At 36.8% G+C, this 17,269-nt stretch overlaps 1 protein-coding gene across 1 annotated transcript in view; it reads left to right on the forward strand.

Annotated features, from left to right (window-relative positions):
• The window catches only part of LOC117112029, a 41,615-nt gene that overhangs the window by 19,630 nt on the left and 4,716 nt on the right, over window positions 1-17,269 (forward strand). The window lies entirely within an intron of this gene.

Consider the following 17,269-nt stretch of genomic DNA (forward strand, 5'->3'; position numbering starts at 1 on the left):
TCGCTGAGAACCTTAATACAGTAATGTGATTTTAAATAGGCCACGTTAGCAATTAATTAACAAGCAAATGATGTAGCCCATGCTGGGCATTTGATTTATCGCGATGAATTATAAGAACAATAAACAGTGAAAGATTAACATTGGTCTCGTTATCATTTTTTTTTCAATTTCAAACAAAATGAATGCTGATTGTCGTGTAATTTTTCTTTTCTTTAAACTGAATTAGTGTACCCACTATTATCTACTAACAACAATATTAGAATCAGGCCGAATTTTGACCGATCGAAACAAAGTTTGGCCGAATTTGGCCGCGAAATAGCGTGTGTTTGCACGTGAAGCCCATCGATTACAGCTGTCGCATCGTATTAGCTTAAAGTTAGATCTTTGTGATGGCATTGAGCATGCAAGCAGTGAACGATAGGCTTTATCACCTCCCTGGATTGGCTCCACCGGGATTACTGGGAATGTCAATAGCTAGTATGGCTCTTTGATTAGGAATTGTAGAGGGCCTTGCTACTTCTTGAATTAGTTGTCAATTTATGTAAAATTAAGTTGCTGTTCAACCCAAAATTAATGTTATTGTTGACATAATACCCAGTGCTGAAGTAGGCCTATCTTTTAGGTTTATCAACGTAGGTCTATTTTAATATCAGTATATCGGTAATGTGATGTCACTAATGTTGTTATGAGCCGAATAAATTCAGTCTCCGATCCCATTAATCAATATTGCAGATGCCTTATAAGAAAACAGTTGACGGCTCGAAATTCAGTGTGTTGGGTTATAAAGTGGAAAACGACAAAGTCACAAAAATCTGGTGCAAAACGTGTCGTGAATATGACGCATTGTGCCAACGACGACAGAGTACAACTAAGGGTGTCACCTCTGGGTTAACTGATACCTACGGTATGGTACAGACGTTATTAAAAAAAAACAACTTCAGTCACCATTTAAAACATAGTGTCACGCATCAGACAGCCATCTCATATCTTCGTGACATTGAAAAAAACAAGAGCGTTGCTGCTCCGGGTGTACAGGAAAATAGTGGTGGTAATTCCTATGTCGGGGGTGGAGACGTCCAAACGACGATGTCGCCATATCTGCGCGTAGCCACGGCTAAACAGAAGCAACAGCTGACAGGGAAATTTCAGCTTGCCCCACTTTATCGTCAACAAGACCAAGTCTTTTAAATTCTTTGAGGATCTTGGACAGTTCGAACGTGATGTCCACGGCGTCGACGTGGGTACTGGTCATATCAACGAAAAAGCATGTAAGGAGATGGTGCATTACCTAAGCGAAAGCATAAGGTTAACCAAAGTCACCACACCACTGAATCATAATGAGATCGGCTATTACAGCATTTTAAATGATGGGTCATCGAGTGCAAAGACAATGAATGAGAAGGAACTGTTCCTCATCAAGACAGCACATACCGGGATGCCGGTGTTTAACGTGATTTCACTGGAGGAGCCAGATGAGTGCACAACAGAAGGGCTAAAAGTCTCCATGGAGAAAAGCATCCAGAAGCTGAAATTGGAGTTTCCGCGGGCCAATAAGGTATGGTAAGATGTGCAAGCTACGTATTTCTACCTTTCTTTTATAGAGACTAGAATTTCTTCGTTTTCCCCATAAACAAAAAAAACTAAATTTAAACATAATTATTTACAACAAACTGTCTTATTGCTAAAGGAGCTTGGTGTGTGTACTGATGGAGCAGCGGTAAATGTGAAGCTGCATGGTCTAGTTAAAGATGATCTAGGGGACCATTACATGCTGGTGTTATGTCCCTCCCACGAGGTTGAGCTTGCTATCCGAGCCTTCAAAGATTCTGATCTTAACACGAAGAGCCAAGAAAACGTGCAAAGACATACAACCTCGCCAGTCATTAAACAACGACACAATGACAGATATTCTTCGTCTCCGTAATGACAAGGAATATAGCGATGACAGGTACAAGAAGGCCATCGAACTATTCCTCACAGCCTATCCTGATGGACAGCCTAGGAAAAGGCAGCGCCATCTCGATAGTTACAACAAGAAGGCCTGTGTCCCTGAGGAAGATAGGCCTACAGTCAGTTTCGAAGAAGAAGACAAAGAAGAACAGTTCTCATATTCCGATTTTCCTGACATCGACGAATGGTTAGATTCTAGTTCGGATCAGGACTACTACTAGGGTCCATGATGTTTTAAATGATTTAATCATTAGTACAGTGTTATTGAGTCATTATATTATACTTATTAGTATCAGAAATACATTGAAGTGTTTTCTTTTGAATATGTATTGTTTCCCTGTTTAGGCCTATCGACAAATCCGCTTCTGTTACAATTTTTGAAACAATTTTGTATCTTTTTTATTTTAATTTTGCAGTATTTTCTGCTGTTATTATTATTCTTGTGATCAAAGTAATTGTATTTCTATGTGACTGCACCGCGTACGCCACAGCTATGAAGGTGTTTGTTCATAATATTTAAAATTAAAATTAAATTATTATTATACTGCAAACGTTTCATTGATGTTCGAGATGATTACTTAATCACCATATCGATGTTGATGCTGCTTAGCAGATGTTACACAGGGAACGTCTGAAAAGTGTGGGAATAATACAAGCCCACAGTCGATTTTTGCTGGCAAAAAGTTTAACCAACAATAGACGCCTCTCGTCTTTAACAAAACAGTGTTGGAGTCATATGATACTACTGCAGTCAATATATAATATTGTCGTTTGTACCTAATCACATGCAATATTTTTTTTTATTATCTCTACACAGTATTACAGTAAATCACGTTTGGCTAAACCGTACTATCGTACTGTTTTATCAAGCGGAACAACATGGGTACATGTTCCGTGATGATGATGAATGTAATCCAACAACCAACCGCCGGTGTGATTTTTTTTACTCCGCGCAACTTGTGAAGAGTGACGCATCACACAATGGAGTCACTGACCCACCTAGCCTACATAATTAGTTTTTAACTCTTCAAAACATAAGTTAAGAGATAAAATGAGAAAATATTAATTTACATACAGTAACTCATGTTTGTTCTAGTTATCGAATAAGAAGGTAGGCCAACCTTTCTCTTCTGAACTTGTTTTTTTAGGCCTATTACTAGGCTTCTTGGCTAGAGAGGTGCCGATTGTAGGGCGAATGTTCTGAGATGTTTTCGTATTTTATTTTATCAGCTTTATCATTTTATCAGCTCACCGAACTAATAATACTACTGCGAAGTAAAATCTCACGTATAAATAAGAAAATTCATGCATAAGACGGCCCCGAAAAAGTTTGGACGATTTTCATATGTCGGTCATAAGACGACCTCCTGTCCTGTTTTTCGATTGCATTTTCGTGACTTCTACCATCGCTGTATAGATAGGCCTAGGCGAGAATTTACGGTAATAATTAACAAAAGAAAACAACCAAATTCCATAGACAACACATGAAAACATTCTATTTTATTATTGAACACATTTTTTATTCTTTGCTTCAATCCAAGTAGAAGTTTTTAATTTGTTGTGCTGTACATGACCTTCAGCATAAAATGTCTTTATGTTGACTGTCCAACCGAGTCAAGGTTGTCTCTCTAGGCTAAGCTGTGGGAAAATCATAAGTATTAGAAAATTTCCGAGACTGCCAACCTTGGAGCATTTAAGGTCGGCAAATTTTTGCCGATCAAATTTTTTCCTAATTTCATGGGCTGTGAAGCCCTTGCAAGCCAAGATCATTTACAATCTAACCTAAGATGCATGTACAAGTTTCGCAACGAACTGACAGTAGACCTGCAAAATTAAAGATCACCGCCTTGTCCTTCCCAAACCAAAGAGAAGAATCGTAGTAGATATTGCGAACGAAAGAAACCTGGGGATAGTCAAAACAAAACAGCTCATTCGACAGAAAGTCTGGTTCCCAGGAATTGATCACATGTTCGAAGAGAAGGTAAATTGATGTCTTCCTTGTCAAACGACTACAACACAAACCCACATTAGCGCGCCCCTCCAGATGTCCAAACTACCTAACGGACTTGGGAGGAAATAAGCATCGATTTTAAAGAACTCCCCACAGACGAATATCTCCTTGTAATCCTTGATGACTACAGCAGATAAGCAAAGACGGTAATCCCAAAATTAGTTACAGTCTTTGCCAAATTTGGGATACCCAGAATAGTTCGTACAGACAATGGGCCACCCTTCAATAGCCATGATTTCACAGAATTCGCAAAGTACCTCGGTTTCACCATCGCAAAATAACACCACTGTGGCCTCAAGCTAACGGAGAAGTCGAAAGGGTAATGCGCAACCTAAAGAAGCTATACAGAACAGTCGTAGCTGAAGACGCAAACTACAAACAATCGCTCAATCAGTACCTCAGAAATTACTGAGCCACACTGCACAGCACCACCAGCGTATCACCAGCATCTATGATCTTCCATCATAGTTTCAAAACCAAACTTCCAGAAATAGCCCAGAAATCACATATGAGCACCAGGGCAGTCAGGATCAAAGACAAATCACAAAAGTGTAAGATGAAAGCTAATGCCGAGAAGTCAAGACCAATTAGGTCAAGGCGCATCAGAGTTGGTGATGTGGCGTTAAAGAGAGTGGCATCTTAACATCGTCCAAAATACCATACAAAACCACACCGTACACTGTGACTAAAATCAATGGAACCATGGTCACCGCAACACAAGGACATCACAAAATAACGAGAAATGTTTCATTCTTCAAACGGTTCACACCAACACACCAAGAACACACCAACTCACAACACTGATTACTACAGTGACAACGACAATGGAGACACAGGCTACAACGTCTGACACAAGGCTCAATCCTCCAAGAAATCGGCAACCCCCAGCTTACCTCAGAGACTATGTTTCGTAAACACATATTTTAATGGTCATATTCGTAACATCATTGTAAAATAATCTACATAATGTTGTGTTAAAAAAATAAATAAAAAAAGGCTGTGTAGGAAGTGGACTGCTTAAGGTTTTCAATTGTTGTTCACGCTAAGCATTGAAATGTTTAGATTAAATACAGCCTAGATAGCAGGCTGTTAATGTTGATTAACGTGGTTAATGTTGCACTTGAATGTCCATCTGAATGATGGGGAGAGATGTAGTGTCCAATGAACTACGGTGAATAAGAGTATGACCTCGAGCAGGGACGTAGCCAGGATTTTGAAAGGGGGGGGGGGGGCCGTTATGCGAATTACGTATGACCCCGGCGGGGTCAAGGGGCGAATCCCCCTGTGTGCATGTGAAGTAGCACACTCTGAACGTTCTTAGGACTGTTTGAGAGGATAAAGTGAAAATTGCAATAGACGCATTATAAATAAGCGCAAAAATAATTATATAATAAATCAAGAGTGGCAGATCCAGGAATTCGAAAGAGAGGTGAACCAGGGAGGGACCTTCACAGACCGAGGAACCACCCACCTCAGCCCCACTATGGTTGGGGCTAAGGTAAGAAAATTTATGATTAGGGCATCTCTAGATCGCCGGAAATTACACTCTCGCACTTCAATTTGAATATATTTTTCTTATTTTCCTTAAAAAAATGAAGGGGGTGGGGGCCTTGAATCCACCTCTGCTCAAAACATTCTTTATCCAGAATAGTCATAATCACGAAAAATGTACATGAAAAACCAGATCACATCCTAAAAACAAACAGCAGTCACTAAGACATACATCAGGAGCCGACTCGATGGAGTTTAATGTCATACCCAGTGAAGGGCACAGATCTGTTTTGAAAGGTGGAGGGGGAGGACATTTTGTGAGTCGACACCCACCTCAGCCCCACCATGGTTGGAGCTGAGGTGAGATAATTTGAGGAAATAGTACCTCTAGATGGCCAGAAATGACACTTTTAGTAAAATTCATCATCATCACATCACCATTAGAAAAAAAATTCTCATGATATTTTATCAGCGATTTTTGACAACCATAGAGATCTTATTAATGTGTGTATGTATACTATAGAAAACAAAGCTTAAAATCATTGTCTTTGAGTATGTACTTTACATAGGCCTACTTCAAAAACGTGATTTCACAACCACCTCAGCCCCACCATGGCTGGGGCTGAGGTGAGAAAATTTGAGGAAATAGTACCTCTCGAGAACTTTTATATCTGTCTTTATATAGTAAAATTCATCATCATCACATTACCATTATAGTCAAAATGAAACGCCAACAAAGTTCTCATGATCATTTATCAGGGATCTACTTAATATCCAGGACAACTTAGGCCTAATTATAGCTTACTAAGCTTTTTAACTATATATACTATTTTATGATCAACAAATCACAACTTTTTTTTCGCATTTAGCACAATTTTCTTCACTTTTTATTGTTATTAATATTAATATCAATTATTACTATCGTCATCATCATCATTGTTATTATTATTATTATTATTAGTAGTAGTATTATTAAATAAAGTCTGTGCAATTTGTAATAACTTTTTTCATTCAACTATGTTATAACTTTTAATGGATTTATAAACATATTTTAGAATGTTGCATATTGTGGATGACTAATACTACAAGGTCAAGGTCATATACAAGTTTTACAAATGATTTGTATTATAATTTTCCATCTCGGTGACTGCACGTGTTACGTCGTACGTAATGCCAAATCAACAAATGCGAGATTTTATTTTCTTGTGCGCGTGCATGATACTACAAAGTCAATGTCATAAACAAGTTTTGCTTTTAATTAGAATTAGAATTTTTAAACTCGGTGGCTTACTGCTTTGTATTTAGTTCCAAATAAACGTATGTTGTGAGATTTTTCTTTATTGCGCTCGTGTATGGTACTACGAGGTCGAGGTCATATACAATTTTTACAAATACTTGTGATTATAATTTTAAAATCGGTGGCTTACTGCATTGTATTTAGTCCCAAATAAACGTAGGGCCTATGTTGTGAGTGTTTTTTTTTAATATTATTTTTTATTTTATTGCCCTCATGTACGAGGTCAAGGTCATATACAAGTTTTCCAAATACCTGTGTTTATAATTTTAAAAATCGGTAGCTTATTGCGTAGTATTTGGTCCCAGGTATACGTATATTGTGAGATTTTTTTTTATTGCGCGTGTGTATGGTACTACGAGGTCAAGATCATACAGTATACTACAAATACCTGTATAATTTAAAAACTCGATGGCTTATTGTGTTATATTTAGTCCCAAATAAACAGGGGTGGCGCCAGGAATTGCCCCCCCCCCCCGACGGGNNGGGGGGGGGGGCAAGTTTCCCGACTGAGGGACCGATGCCCCCGACGAGGGGCCAAATTTCCGATGCCCCCGACGAGGGGCCTGATTTCCCAACTAAATGAAAGTGGGCGTGGTCGAGCTTCGATTAAAAGGTTCTGAAAGCGGTCGAGGGGCGAAGACCCAGAAAATTTGACAATTTAGGGTTTTCAAATGCTTATTTAATCGATTTTAGAGTCTAATAATATGCAGAAAATACATATGATTTTTTTTTCTCCCGACGAATTGTGCTTTACCTCCCCGACCGGGGGGGGGGGGGGGGGCCAGCTCTGCAAATAAACTATGTTGTGAATTTTTTTTATCGCGCTCGTGTATGGTACTACGAGGTAAAGATCATATACAAGTTTTACAAATACTTGTGATTGTAATTTTAAAACTCGGTGACTTTAATGTGCTGCATGTAGTCAGCGTCAGAGTCAGCGTATGTTGTAAGATAGACTCTTGTTGCGCACGTGCATACTGCAAGGGCAAGGTCATATCCAAGTTTTAAAAATAGCTATGAAATTATAATTGTATTCCCAAATCAGTGTATGCTGTAAGATTGTTTTCTTTTGCACGCGTGCATTATACTACAATTTCAAGGTCACGTACACGTTTTACTGATAATTAGCTTTATAATATTAAACCTAAGGGGCTTATTGCATTGTATGTAGTCCGAAACCGACGTAGGGGCCTATGCTGTGAGAGTATAAGTTTTTGATTTGCACGACGACGCGACGCTAGCTAGAACGGAATCACTCATGACCGTCCTACCGGTCGTTCTACGATTTCTGCATAGATTTGGCCAAATTGCGTAGTCTACTGGATTGAATCCAAGCTACGAGGAGAAATGAGCGTTCGCGCATGTGCTTGAAACTGTGTGGTTAACTGCGTTGTACATGCAATAAGCTTTAAGCATCCCTTATACTTAAATTTCATGAATAAAATAGGAAATTTATATTTGCATATTTGCTATGGTGATGACCTTGTATTTCATACATCAATGTGTTACCTTTGTTCAATAAGAGATGTTTATTATATAAAAATATTGTATCTCATGATTTTTGCTTGGTCAATGACAAATGTACAGCAATTTTGCTGATTTTGCTTCGTGGCTATGGACGATAAAAATAGTGTTGCTATGCAATTATATCAAACGTTTTAGGATTTTTTTTACATAATTCTATTCTATGATAATAATAGATAATTTAGATGTTAACAATATTCATAAAACCTATGAAAATGAAGATTATAATAGACTTTAATCTTCCTGTATACTTAAATTTCATAAATAAAATAGTAAATTTAATTTGCATAGCAACGGTTGCTATGGTGATCAAAATTATAGTTTTTTTTTAACGCAAGATTCATTTTCGATATTAACGAATATTTTAAGTAAGTTTTACCAATTGTTATTTGAGTCATGTTATTTTTTATATAATTTAGCTAAAACTATAATTTAAAGCTGAAAATTGGCGGCCATTATGAATGCATAATCTGAAGGTGTTCCCCCAAAGGGATTTTGGGTAATTTTGAGTTCTGAACTTCTCAAGACCTATTTTCAGAAAAAACCTAAATTAGCCGGTAGTACTTCCATTGCCACCTCCACCCCAAAATAGCCTCTAATCTGCTTTTTCTCCCAAAGAACTGTGGTTTCCTTTCTCCGGCGAATTATGGTTTTTATAGATGTCGGGGGGGGGGGGGAGAAGCTTTCCACGACGGCCACCCCCGGCTGGTTTCCCGTGCCACCAAGCTCAAGGTCACATCATAGCTAGGATTTTAATTATAAAACACGGTTCATTAAATGTAGTCTAAAATAAGCGTATGTTGTTAGAATTTGCGGGCGTGCATGATACTACACAGTCTATGTGACATACAATTTTTATAAATATTTATAATTTATAACTCAGTAATACTGAGTAGTTTGTGATTTTCTTATTTTTTTGCGTAGTATAATTCGAGTCAACGTCTGTAAAATATTCTTTTGTTTTTTTTACATTCTACAAGGTCACAGGAGAACATAGCTCCACCACCCCACCCACAAAAAAAAAATAACACACTTGAGAAGAGAGGGATTAAGGTGAGCTCTATGATCCTCGTATAAGACATTAGTGTAACAATTAGGCGTTCCTTAGTATAACTTTGCATGTGCTGAATCGTATTGCAAAGCACTTGTAATCCCCTATATCCTTGTAAATTGTTACGCCTGTTTATTTTTCTCCACATATTATTATGATGATTTTGGAATTTAATTATTCTTTATTATTATTTTTTCTTAATACTGTTGGAAAAATACTTTTGAGGGTGGATATATTGTGTTAATGCAACACTGTAAGGATGTTTTAATTCAAGGTTAGGTAAAATGTTTATTTAACATGTAACTCAACATGAAATATAGGTGAAAGGATAGTACTGTATTGTTTTAACATTTTATAGATAGTAATGTTAACTGGTATTGTGAAATGCGGTTTTGTGTACAATTAATATATTATAATTTTATTTATTGATTTATTTTAATTCTATCTTCTATTTTCTAACGATTACACCACATTGAATTGAACATTTTGATATGTAATTTTTATCGATTGTAAATTTATGTTATTTACTTTGTGAAAGGCCTTTAGATTGGGGGAACTCATGAGATGCGTATTCAACTTAAATATAATACAACGAGTCACTTAATAACTGTACCCTTAACGTTAATTAAACATAATTAATACAAACTTTAAAATAAATAAAACTTTTTAGTAACTAGGTAATGAACTTAAAAAAATTCAGTGGGCCATTGGTAATTGTAAATAAAAAATAACTGTAGACAGAGGTGCGTAATTGTTAATTGTTTTGTTAATGTATACGGTAACTCATCGAAATTAACAACATAGTTTATTTGGGACTAAATACAAGCAATAAGCCACCGAGTTTTAAAATTATAATCACAAGTATTTGTAAAAATTGTATATGACCTTGACCTCGCAGTACCATACACGAGCGCAATAAAAAAAATCTCTCAATATACGTGTATGTGGAACCAAATACAACGCAATAAGCCACCGAGTTATAAAATTATTAGCACGAGTATTTGTAAAACTTGTATATAACCTTGACCTCGTAGTACCATACACGAGCGCAATAAATAAAATCTCACAATATACGTGCATGTGGAACCAAATACAACGCAAGAAGCCACCGAGTTTTAAAATTATAAGCACAAGTATTTGTACAACTTGTATATGATCTTGACCTCGTAGTACCAGACACGAGCGCAATAAAAAAAATCTCACGATATACGTTTATGTTGGACCAAATACAACGCAATAAGCCACCTAGTTTTAAAATTATAAGCACAAGTATTTGTACAACTTGTATATGACCTTGATCTCGTAGTACCATACACGAGCGAAATAAAAAAAATCTCACAATATACGTTTATTTGGGACCAAAAACAACGCAATAAGCCACCGAGTTTTAAAATTATAAGCACAAGTATTTGTACAACTTGTAAATGACCTTGACCTCGTTGTACCAAACACGAGCGCAATAAAAAAAAAAATCTCACGATATACGTTTATGTGCGATCAAATACAACGCAATAAGCCACCTAGTTTTAAAATTATAAACACAAGTATCTGTAAAACTTGTATATGACCTTGACCTTGTAGTACCATACACGAGCGCAATAGAAAAAACTCACAACATAAGTTTATTTGGGACCATATACAACGCAGTAAGCCACCGAGTTTTACAATTATAAACACAAGTAGGCCTATTTGTAAAACTTGTATATGACTTTGACCTTGTAGTACCATACACGAGCGCAATAAACAAAAATCTCAACATACGTTTATTTGGGACTAAATAAAACGCAGTAAGCCACCAAGTTTATGACCTTGTAGTATCATGCACGCGCACAATAAAAGACAATCTCGCATTTGTTGATTTGCCATTACGTACGACGTAACGCGCGCAGTAAGTCACCGAGTTGGAAAATTATAATACAAATCATTTGTAAAACTTGTATATGACCTTGACCTTGTAGTATTAGTCATCCACAATATGCAAGATTCTAAAATATGTTTATATATCCATTAAAAGTTATAACATATTTGAATGAAAAAAATTAAGTGCGAGACACATATTACAAAGTACGACAGCTTTGCGTATTACAAAGTGCGACAGCTTGATTATTACAAAGTGCGACAACAGTTATTACAAAGTGTGACAGATTTGTTACAAAGTGCGACAGGTATTCCAAAGTGCGACGATTTTTTCCCTGGTCATTGGGTCCTCATGTTTTAAGTGTTGCTGCTGGTAAACATCGCAGGAATATGCAACCCCACCAGGTAACCTTATACAGTAACATCTCAAATGTAATATTTCTCGGCAAAAAACAATCAATATTTGTTGCTTTAAACTTAGTTTAATATCACTTTATTTCTTAGCTGATACAACATTTTATATTATTTTTGAGGACTTTTGAATACAATTTTATGTATTTTTCTAGTTAAAAACGATCGTTCGTAATGACGTCATCGTCGCAATTTGGGTTCGTATAATGGAGAGTTCGTAATTGGGAGGTTCGGAATTGGGAGATGCTACTGTACTCCTGTGTGGAGAGAACCCATGCATTTCATTTTATTTATTCGTCTCAAACATTAAAATTGACAATAAAGGAAACAACAAAGAACAAGCACAGACAATATGAGACAGGACACCCCAAAAGTGAACTTAATCACTATCGAGTGGGGGCCCTTCACAAGAAACAATCAAATGCAGTGATTGTTTGATGAAATTGGGAGGGCATAACATGTACCATACAGGCCTGCATGGTCTACCTATGAGCTCGACAGGACAGGTGATACAGGAGAAGCAATGCAGATAAAGTGCCTTGCTCAAGGACACAAGCAAAATATACTGTACAGTGAGGGACTGAAACCCTGACCTCTACACTTTAAAAATAAATAAAGACAAAACTATTGTTTTATTTGTGCTGATTTCATAAATGTCGCTATAAATTAGTTCTAATACTATTTAGCTGATGTATGAAAACATGCAAAACCCACATTAAGGAGACAATTTTGCGTTTTTGGTTAGTGTCCCCTGAATAGGGGTACCCTATTCAAGGGACACCCCTATTTAGGGGACACTTTTTCTGGTCTCGAAGGTGTACCCTTAATAGAGGTTCTACTGTAGTTTGGGAAAATGAATGTCGTTTGTGTAGGCTATTTATCATAAATTTTCGAGGGTCAAATACCTGTTCGTCTTCATTTGCACACAGTACATCTACAGTATTAAACTAGACATGAAGTTGAAATTGCAACAACAAAAGTCGTTAAAAAGTATATGAAGTAAAAACAAAATGGAAATCCAAAATACTTATAGTACTAAAAATAAATGAAAACCACTACCGCGAAGTTAGCGAAATTCGAACTATTGCTGCAATGGTAAGAGCGAGGTAGGCCTACTTGGAGACTCATAATTGCGCGATGAGTCGACCTTGTATAGGCTTGGGCATTTTCCGTTCATAGCGAATCAGTGATTGAAAGCAAAAACTGTTCATGCATATCACGGTAGTTTTGAGTCTAGCATAGCTGCAACGGCTTTAAACGCTTTAGAAAACGCAAATTGCTTTTATATAGTTTAATCTACTGTCCAAACAATCTTTAAATGGTCCTCTCATATCCACACCCTACTGCGGATCGTCACCAAAATTTGATCATTTATTCTTTTGACCATGAAAAACTATTCTGCCAAGGTTAATTTCTATCAATTTATAACTGGGACGTAAACAATTTAAATAACCCTCAAATGTATACCCTAACATGGATCGTCCCCAACATATAACAATATCTTCCTTGTAACTTAGTTAAACACTTCCCAAAGTTTCATTCGGATCAGTTGACCTTTTTTTGAAATATCTGGTCTGGAACGTTTTCCATTGAATGGTTCCCATATCAACACCCTACTCCGGATAGTCACAAAAAAATAATCATTTCTTTACTAGACCTTGACAAACTACCTAGAAAGTTTCATTTAGACCCACCGAAAACTTTTTTTTATGATATTTAGGTTTTGGACCTAAAAAATTTAAATGACCCACACATTTACTCCCTCAACTCGATCGTCCCAAATACAACAATTTTTCCCTTGTAACTTAGTTAAACTTTTCCGAAAGTTTCATTCAGATCAGTTGATCCGTTTTTGAAATATCTGGTCTGGGACGTTTTCCTTTGAATGGTTCTCATATTCACACCGTACTCTGGATTGTCACAACAATTTAATAATTTCTTTACTAGACCTGGAAAAACTACTACAGAAAGATGAATTTATACCCATTGATTTCTTAAAATATATTTTTGGTTTGGGACTTTAGAAATTCAAATGACCCTCGAATTTACATCCTAAACTGGATTGTCCCCAACACCTAATATTTTCTTCTTTGTAATTTGGTTAAACCTTCCCGAATGCTTTCATTCAGATCTGTTGATCCATTTTCAAAATATCTGGTCTGGGACGTTTTCATTTTAATGGTTGTCAGATCCACACCCTACTCTGGATTGTCACAAAAATTATCATTTCTTTACTAGACTTTGACAGACTGTTATACAAAGTTTCAATCATCATTGAATTAATAAGAGATATTTAGGTCTTGGACATCAACAATTTAAATGAACCTCAAATTTACACCCTTAACTGGATCGTCTCCAACAAAAAACAATTTCTTCCTTGTAACTTTTTGTTAAAATTTCCAGATAGATTCATTCAGGTCAATTGACCCGTTGTTGAAATATCTGGTATAGACTGTTTGACTTTAATTGGTCCTCTTTTGGACAGCCCATCTTGAATTGACACTAAATATTAGGAGGCACATCCTTGATATTTGGGAAGTGACCAAAGTGACGGCCAGAAAAACCCAGTGCAAAAAGATAGGGAAAAGTATGCCAAAAAATAAAAAGTAAAAAAAAAAAGAAAAAGAAAGAAAAGAGAAATCAACAACAACAATGGCTTTTCATCAGACCGATTATGTTTTTCACGTCATCGTGGGCTTCCTGGGTTCTGATTGGCTAAAAGAAATCTATATTGCTTATGTGTACAGCAAAACAAAACAAAATTCGCTTACCGCTTATGCTCTTCTGTTTCGTGTTCCCCTTAAAAATCTCAAAAGGATCCCGAGAACGGATCTCTTTGTGGCAGCACAGCCTGTTGCTACCCGGTTTCTCGGGTATATGAATACCAAATGCAAATCACTTACTTACTTATCCTCTTTATCCCCAATGGGACATAATGCCGCAACGAGATCTTTCCACCTTAACCGATCTTTTTCTATGTGTTGAGCACTGTTCCATGTCAGACCAATTTGTTTGTTTGTCAATATGTACACCTCCACGTTGTTCTTGGATGGCCTACTTTGCACTTTCCTGTTGGTGTCTATCTCAGAGCAACTTTCGGAATTCTTTCATTGGGCATTCTCATAACATGACCAAGCTATCTGAGTCTGCGGTGCTTAATTTCAATGCTCACACAACTACTTTTTGTCTTCTTTTATAATTCATTGATATTTTATCCGGCCAGTATATTTTGCAGATCTTCCTAGGCATTTATTGTGAAAGGAATCTAGGCGTCTTGTATCATATTTTGTTACTCGTCAGCATTCAGATCCATATAATAAAACAGATTTTACGATCTGGAGATCGTGGGTTCGAGTCCCACCCGAGAACGTGCGATTTTTTTCGCAGTTGTTTTCAAATGTACTGAGTATTCGGTACACTTCCACGTCAGGTAAGGCAAAGATTACACCTGTATACATGTTTCTCCTGACGCAAATCCAGTTATTGTCTATTATTCCATCACGACAATAACAATTACTATCAACACTGCAGTACCCGCTGCTTATTTGGACTCGAATTCAACTCTGGCCATCAGGCGCAAGCTCGGTGGTCTAGAGGTATGATGCCAGGCTAGTGATCTGGAGATCGTGGGTTCGAGTCCCACCCGAGAACAACTTGCGATTTTTTTTTGCAGTTGTTTTCAAATGTACTGAGTATTCGGTACATTTCCACGTCAGGTAGGGCAAAAATAACACCTATACAGATTTAACATTGCTGTTATAAAGTCGAATTTTTGGCTTCAGACAGTAGTTGTTAGACTACCAGACTGAACGAAGTTAGACAAAGGCGTATTGTGCTTTTCCAATTCGACATTTGATATCATGTTGTGATACATTAATTTTATTGATGATACTACCAAGGTAAGTAAAGCTATCAACGGATTCCAGTTCCACATCATTAAGTTATTTTAGGATTTTCAGTTGTGTTGAAAGCCGTATTTTTCGTCTTATTCGAGTTTATTTTCAAACCGACTTGCACAGAAAAGTGTTCTAATCTACTTGTCTTTACTTGGAGACTGACTATGTTCGAAGAGATGATGTCAATGTCGTCAGCAAAGATCTTCGTCTGCGTTTGTCAGAAGTTTGTTTCTTAACCCAGACTACAGTCAGAAGGAAAAGAAAAGCAGGGAGAATACATCCCTGTCTGACACCAGAGTTGACTTCAAAGTTTATTCCGATGTACACTATCAAATGCCTTTTTAAGGTCAATAAAATTCACAAATAGAGGGAGGGGCATTCCATTCACCAGACTGCTCAATTATGTTGAGTAAAGCAAAAAAAAAAAAAAAAATACAGCCTCTTCCTTTTCTAAATACGGCTAGTTCCTCTCTTAGTAGCATCTCGTTTTTAATAGCTTCGTACATTCTACAGAATGTATTCTGCATAATACCTTACTTGGAAGGAACAAAACGGTGATTCCTCTCCAGTTATCAAATTTTTCAAGATTTCCTTTCTTTGGTACTTTGACGATTAGTTCTTTAGACCAGTCATCGGGCATATTGCCGCCAGACCAAATCTTCTCAAATAGGTTGAACATGATTCTTGAAGACAAATCTATATCCACTTTGATCATTTCAGCATGAATTGAATAATCTCCACAAGCCTTCCCACTTTTCATAGATTTGATAGCAGATTTTATTTCTTCAATAGCTGGCGGGTTGATGTTAATATTTAAAACATTTTCCGCAGAGATATGGTTAGCACAGTTCTTAGGGTGTGCGCGATGTTCGGCCAATTTACCAGCAAGTTTTCTTTCTTCTGTGATTGGAAATCCTTGTTCATCCCACATTGTACTTATTGCATAGTTGTTTCGTGATTTTGTATATTTCATTCATATTCCTCATAGCTGCTGCTTCATCCGCCTTCTAGCACATTTCTTTACATTTTTATCCTTCGATTTGTATATTAAGTTGTGCTTTTCTTGCAAATGTTGCAAATACATTCAAATTATGGTTCTTGATTCATCGGTCAGCGCTCGGCGGAATTCAGTGGCTAAATCTTGCATTATGCATAAGTGATAAACCAAACTAGATCACAATTGGTGACGTCATACACAAAATAACAATAGATCTCTATTATAAAATTTACAAATAATTTTTGATTATTATTTAATTCCGATAGGTCATGGGATCACCCTTGACCTAACATTTAATCGCAAATAGAGATATGGATATATTTAATACCTTACCTTTAAATTAAATATATATCTCTTAGTTTTACCTAAGCCCCCTCTAACAGAGATATCTCTATTTAAAAAATGTATCTCTGTTTTGTTTATGGTTTCTGTAGATGGCCAAAAATGGCACTTTCAAATTTAAATTTGAATGAAATTTTTATTTCTCTCCATGTGCTACCGGTACCAGGGCCGACTGTGCTCTCTACCTCTATATTTGTTAACTGCTTATGAGTGGACATTCTCAGTAATCCCGAAAGCAAGATTTTAAATGGTTATTAATTTGTTTAATTTGGTTAGTAATTATTTTAAAACATGGGTAAATTTTGCGGCCGAAACGGGGCGCGATTTTTTTTCCGTACGAAACATTTGCATGAAACTTCACTCGGGCCATCTCGGATTGACTCGAGTGAGTACGATACGAGGAACAAGAGCAGACACTTCGCAATGTCGTGACGCTCGAGTT

The sequence above is a fragment of the Anneissia japonica genome, unplaced genomic scaffold, assembly GCF_011630105.1.
Source record: "Anneissia japonica isolate Jap-2015-1 unplaced genomic scaffold, ASM1163010v1 scaffold6524_len355483_cov145, whole genome shotgun sequence".
Taxonomy (NCBI): Eukaryota; Metazoa; Echinodermata; class Crinoidea; order Comatulida; family Comatulidae; genus Anneissia; species Anneissia japonica.